Raw genomic sequence first — 6,000 nt, 5'->3', positions numbered from 1 at the left:
TGGACATTATATACTCGAATTAGCGTGGACTTTAATTTTCCAAGAAAAATTTGGAAGAAAAATCACATCGGGATAACCGAGAATCGAACTCAGGACCCTGCGGGTGGCAAGCAAGCACGCTACTAACCTCGTCATTGCGACTCCGTAAAACATTCTCTTTCTTCAGTATATGTACATCATCCATCTATCTTTTCTACATTAAATCTTCATAGAATCTTCACAGTACGATCTTTAAACCTTCCTAATTCCAATTTCGAACTTTCCCACCACCAAATTAAAATACAAATTACTTTACCACCTAAATCCCACTTAAACCAGTCTTAACAGTCTCAGGAGTCCCAGAATCCACAAAAATCTCCGCGAATCCCAAAGCAAAGTCCAGGGTAACCCAACACCAAGTAAATTCTTTCATCGTCACGTACAATTCTCGTTTACATACTTCTGATCTGCGATTCTTCCGTCCTCTTTTTCCTTCATAAATCCTTCCTCCAGAAGTTTGAATATAGAAACAAGCTTCCGTCGAACCGCGAGGATCTCGCAGAAAAACAACTGACGGTCCGAGGATCGTCACGACCGCGAAGAAAAGAAAAAAGCTGTTTTATCACCGCTACGAAGAACAGACCTCGTCTGAAATCTGTTTTCCCCGTGAAATTTCCGTGCCGTAAATCTCCATTCGAACGAAACTGTCCGCGCGGTAGGTAACAAGAAGGCAGACAGACAAAAACACGGCAAAAACCTTCGCGGAGAATCTTGCTAAAACTTTTCCCACCGCCTATCGATTCGATATAGCGATCTTTATTGGTCGACGGGTAAACTGTTTGAAAGTGCGGCGGTGTTTAGTGCGTTCAAGAATAGCGTGACGCCGCTGACGCGGTGCACTGGCCGTATTCGACGTGAAGAAGAGGAACAACTGCCGCTTCCAGATCGAATACAGAGTCGAACCAATGACGTCAGATGCACGAGATATAGGTATTTTGTATACACGTTCATAGATCGAAATATAATCAGCAGAGCAGCTCTTTTTCCAACGCTAGGAAACGCTGGAACAGAGGGAGAGACGGGGAGAGAGAGTGAGCGTACTTTGTCGATTTAACGAGCTCCCTCGGAAACGTGGACGCGTTGCTTGTTTATCTTCGCGCTCGAGCAGTAAAAGATTTCGGCAGCTCTTTTTATCGGCACCAGGGCGTCAATCATTCTTCCGCGGTAATCCTTCGCCCGGAGGATTACCTCCGACGAAAGGCTCATCTCTTGGCGAAAATGAACGTCTGGCGAGATTCTTCCATTTCTCGGATCAACCAACTCTCCACGCCTACTTTCTCCCCTTCGATCAAGTTCAAACGTCCTCTCGCTCAGAGTTTTATCTTGTTTCCGATGGGAATCGGATCAGCTAATTGTGGAATATTCCGAATGGAAAAGGTGTGGAAGAGTCGATTCCCTTATGGTTAGTGTGACACAAGTTGTCAGAGATTGGAAAAATTGTGGGAATGAGCTAATTACGGAATATTCCGAATGAAAAAGGCTATGGAAGAGTCGATTCGCTTATGGTTAGTGTGACACAAGTTACCAGAGATTGGAAAAATTGTGGAATATTCTGAATGAAACAAGGTGTGGAAGAGTCGATTAGCTTATTGTTAGTGTGAGCCAAGTCATCAGAGATCCAAAAATCTAGAAAAGGAAAGCTCATCGTGTATAAAACTCACTATACACTTTACCTTATTTCGAATGAGACTAAGATGAGCTAATTGTGGAATATTCTGAATGAAGAAAGCTCTGGAAAAGTCGATTAGCTTATGGCTAATGTGACCCAAGTTATCAGAGATCGAAAAATCCAGAGAAGGAACTTCATCTTACTTAAAACAGGAATGAAACAGGCTAATTATGGAATATTCCAAACCTGTCTGAAGAGAAGATCCTCTAAAGAGTCCCACCTCATGGTTCGCATGAACACAATACCCGGTATGACAGAAAATCTGACACCCAAGTTATCAAAGTTCGAAAAATCCATAAAAAGAGAGGTCTCTTGACAAAAAAAAAAATTCATCAGACTCGTCTCGCCCAAAAAGCCAATAGAACCTCACTTTGTCCCTCTGCGTTGCACTAAAGTCAAAGAAACAGAAAACGAACGACGTTTCTTAATAAACATCATTTCTCCAAGTCTCCACATCAAGAAGCAGCATCGTTGCCCCGACTCGGAGACTTGTCCGTCAACCGGGTGCCGCTAAATAGGTTAATTACACGCAGCACGCTGTAAATCTTCATCAGGCAGCGTTCACGTAAATATTCGCGGCCGTTTCCCATTACTCGGGTGTCAAAGCGTCTGCCAATAATTGTCCGGCCAGCCCAAAGGGAGGCTGCTTAACGAGCATGCACAACTATGCCAAATGGGACGAATTGCACCAGTGGAGAACCGATCGCTCGAGAATTCGCCGGGGCCAACGCTATCCGCCCCGATATTTCAAGCCTCGCCTCTTTCTTTGTCTCGCCTCTGGCAGAAATCAATCAGGAAGAAGCGAGTATTTATCGACGCGAATAAAAAGGTAAACGACAGGAGACAGAAATATCAGGGAAGAAAGCTATTTGAAGGAACGGCAGCTTTCGTTCTTCTCTCTTCTTCTGCCCCCATATCTCCCATTTCCACTCAAGTTAGTTTAGCCGACGCCGACGCGTAAAAGTGCCTCTCAGAAAAGTGGTTAGACGTTTCTTTTTTCCCTCTGCGGCGGAAGATTGGTAAAGCGCAAAAGCAATCGTGTGCTTTTCTTACCCATGTTCACCGCAAGCGATTTTCACGGGTATCTTGGCCAGAGCCGATGCCTCCGGGCGATCACGAAGTCAAGCAAACAAACGGTACGAGCGGTGTTCCTCCTTTCTCATGGCACTCGTTATTTTTTCTTCGAAAACGAGAGACGTTAAAGGGCCCGAAAGCGTGCCAAGAGTTCGCCCGGAGAACAGAGATACGTGGTGAAGAGGGAGCGAAGAAAATTCCTGTAGGGAGAGACCGGCTGAATCCTTCACGACCAAGAGAACACACGCTCCGGGGAGGAAGCCAAGTATTTCTTTTTTCTTCGTCTTGATACGAATTTTCGAGAAATACACTTAACTTTGCCACGATTTTTCAGAGGTTCGAGCAACGAGCAGATCCAAAAATAGGAAGTTTCTTAGAACTTTCGAAAATCCAGCGGTTTAACCCCGTTTCTTTCTATCGCATTCAGATCGCGATAAGGAGCTCCCTGAAGAGCGGAAGATCCCGCGAAGAAGCGGCGGAAGAAAACGCGAGCCAGCGGCGAAATTATTTTTTTCCAAGGTGAGATCGATAATTTTCACCGTACGTTTTATTTCAACAGAGAGAGAGAGAATGAGAGAGGGGAGAGCAAACATCAGGCCTGACCAAGTGTGTCCTTGGTACGATTCACCGTGCAATAAAAATTATTTAAACGTTCTACCCGGGCTACGGAAATTATTTGCGTCCCGAGCACAGGCTCAATGGCCGTGAAAATGCTAAACTGGTCGACGATCATCGTAAACCTGTTTTTCCCCTACCGTCACGGAAATTTCTTCTAGAAATCGACGCGGAAATTCGATGAAATATTTGACAGGGACGGACATTTATTTAGGAGTCCGGGAAAACCACACCGGTTGTGCCAGATTTCAAAAGAGGATAAAAGCAAGCAAAAGGGAGAAGAAAAGTTCTCGAGAAGCAGAGAAGGCACTCTTGGAATAATATCCAAGCGAAAGTTAACGCGATCCTCTCGGCTCGTTCGCACGTTTAATTACTTTTCTGCCGCGAATCCCGTGGTTCCTCGTTGTGTTTCCGTTTATTCGCGAACGCTCGAGTAGAAAAAAGAAGAGTCGCAGCCCCGCGACCGCCACAATGCCTCGATATTCCTCGTGGCAATTTTTCCTTCCCCCCCCCCCCTTTTTCCTCCGTCACGTTTCGCCGCGCCGCTCTGGAGCTCGCTTTTCCGTGTCGATTTTCGATACGGCGATCGTTTTTCGATACCATTTCGCAGGGAATCGCGAGATGAAACCCTCGTTGATGGGATTCCGTATGGAAGGTTCGTGGCAGCACGGATTTTTCACAGATGCATTTCAATATTCTGATAATTCTCACGGACCAAATTACTGCGAATTCATTTTTAAAGGGCACCCAAGATTTTCTTCGCCTGGTCGCTTCTTCTCCGGTGGAAATTGGAGGTGGAAGGTTGGGAACGTTCAATTTTTGTTAATTATTTTGTTCTTTTAAGATGAGTATTTTCTTCTCTGAATTTTGCGAACTATTGGCGAAAAATTGTTTAGGGCACACTGTCTTTTTGCTGAAAATTAAATACCTCACTTAGGGCTTCTGTGGCACTTTTCCTTTTTTAGCGAAAGAAAAATTTCAGGATAAACTACCTTTTCGATGAAAATTAAATACCTCATTTAGGGCTTCTGTGGCATTTTTCTGTTTGGCGAAAGAAAAATTTGAAGAAATTTTTCCATTTTAAAGAAAAGTTTTCCATTTGAAAGAAAAATTTCAAGAAATTTTTCCATTTTAGAATACTATTAGGTCACTCCATAAGTTCGTGTCGAATTTTATAATTTAGTTCAATATTTCCAGCGAATCTCTAAAATTTGATAAGAAAAAAAACAAACGCCTTCTCATTTCACAAATTTTTCCTATTTTTTCTATTTCATTGAAACATTTTTCGCTTGTGCACGAACTTATGGGATGGCCTAATTCTAACGAACAAACTTTCAAAAACCACCTGAAAGAATAACAATCCTCCAGGATTCACGAAAATTTGCTATTTTTCCATAGAATCTTATTTCTTCTACCATGTTCAAGCAGATATTTCAGAAAAATTGACACAAACATTTCGGGCACAGCCTGGCCTATAACAAAGTGAACGGAAGGAAACGCGGGGATATTACAGAGTTGGATACTTTTCGACAAGGTGAAATTTATGCAAAGAACAGGTTCGACGAAATTTTCACGGAAGTGTGGAGTTTGTTTCGCGAGGAGAAGAGTTCAGCCAGGCTGTCGTTTACTTATGAAGCGGTCTGTTCAAATATTTGTTTACCCTTAGCCGGGTGAACTTGGTCGGTGGCGTGTAAAATCGATCCCGAAGGCCGGATCGAAAAACCGGATCCGTCGAATCTATTTATTTGCACGCCACCAACGTCCCTCGACTGCCGCTGCATTTCCGCTCTCGTCGTTCACCTTTGCTGATAAGCAACTACCCGCGATGTCACGCTTTCCTAGTAGCAAACTCTATAGTTATACTACATTTTCCCTAACCACGCTCACGCTGATTGATTCATTTAATGCACCTTCCTATTCTTCCTCCTGTCATCCTTCCACGATTATCTATAATGCCGTTCATAATTATTTACTCCCTCGCAATTGCCAGCAGAATGAATTACAGCTGATTTCGTGATTAACGGAGGGAACTTTGGTAACGTGACTATTTTTATTTTGTTGAAAATTTGTGAATTTGTGAGGTTAATAGAAGTTAGCGGAGGTACAGTTGAATCGTGTTTCTTTTTTCTTAATTTTTTAGAATGGTATGTAATTCTGAAATATACTTTATGAATGATAGGATGGAAGTTTTAAAATTGCCAACTGAACGAATTGAAGATGATTCGATGATTGATGAAAGGAATTTTGGTAACCTGAAAATTTTTATTTTATTGAACATTTGTGAATTTGTAAGGGAGGTTAATGGAAGTGTAATTGAGTCGTGTCTCTTCTTTTTGTAAGTTTTTTAAAACGGTATGCAATACTGAAATATCATTCCTTGTGAAGTCTTAAATTTGAACGCTGAAAGGTTATACAATTCTATTCGAATATTGGAAATATTGAAAAGTGGAAAGTCAGACATTTTCTTGCCTGATTGGAACTCTATTTCCGGTACATTACCGTCGACTACCATACACCCGAATAATTTTCAAAATGTCCGGTTGAATTGTAGGTTATGTTCGAGTATTACCAAAATGTACTAACAAAAAAATACGACTAAACCT

General features: G+C 42.4%; 1 protein-coding gene across 4 annotated transcripts in view; it reads right to left on the bottom strand.

The window, feature by feature from the left end:
- Window positions 1-6,000, bottom strand: part of LOC108580207 (potassium voltage-gated channel protein Shal) — a 158,428-nt gene that overhangs the window by 88,693 nt on the left and 63,735 nt on the right. The window lies entirely within an intron of this gene.

This window comes from Habropoda laboriosa, unplaced genomic scaffold (genome assembly GCF_001263275.1).
Source record: "Habropoda laboriosa isolate 0110345459 unplaced genomic scaffold, ASM126327v1 scaffold2, whole genome shotgun sequence".
NCBI lineage: Eukaryota > Metazoa > Arthropoda > Insecta > Hymenoptera > Apidae > Habropoda > Habropoda laboriosa.
This window is presented reverse-complemented; position numbering and strand designations above follow the sequence as displayed.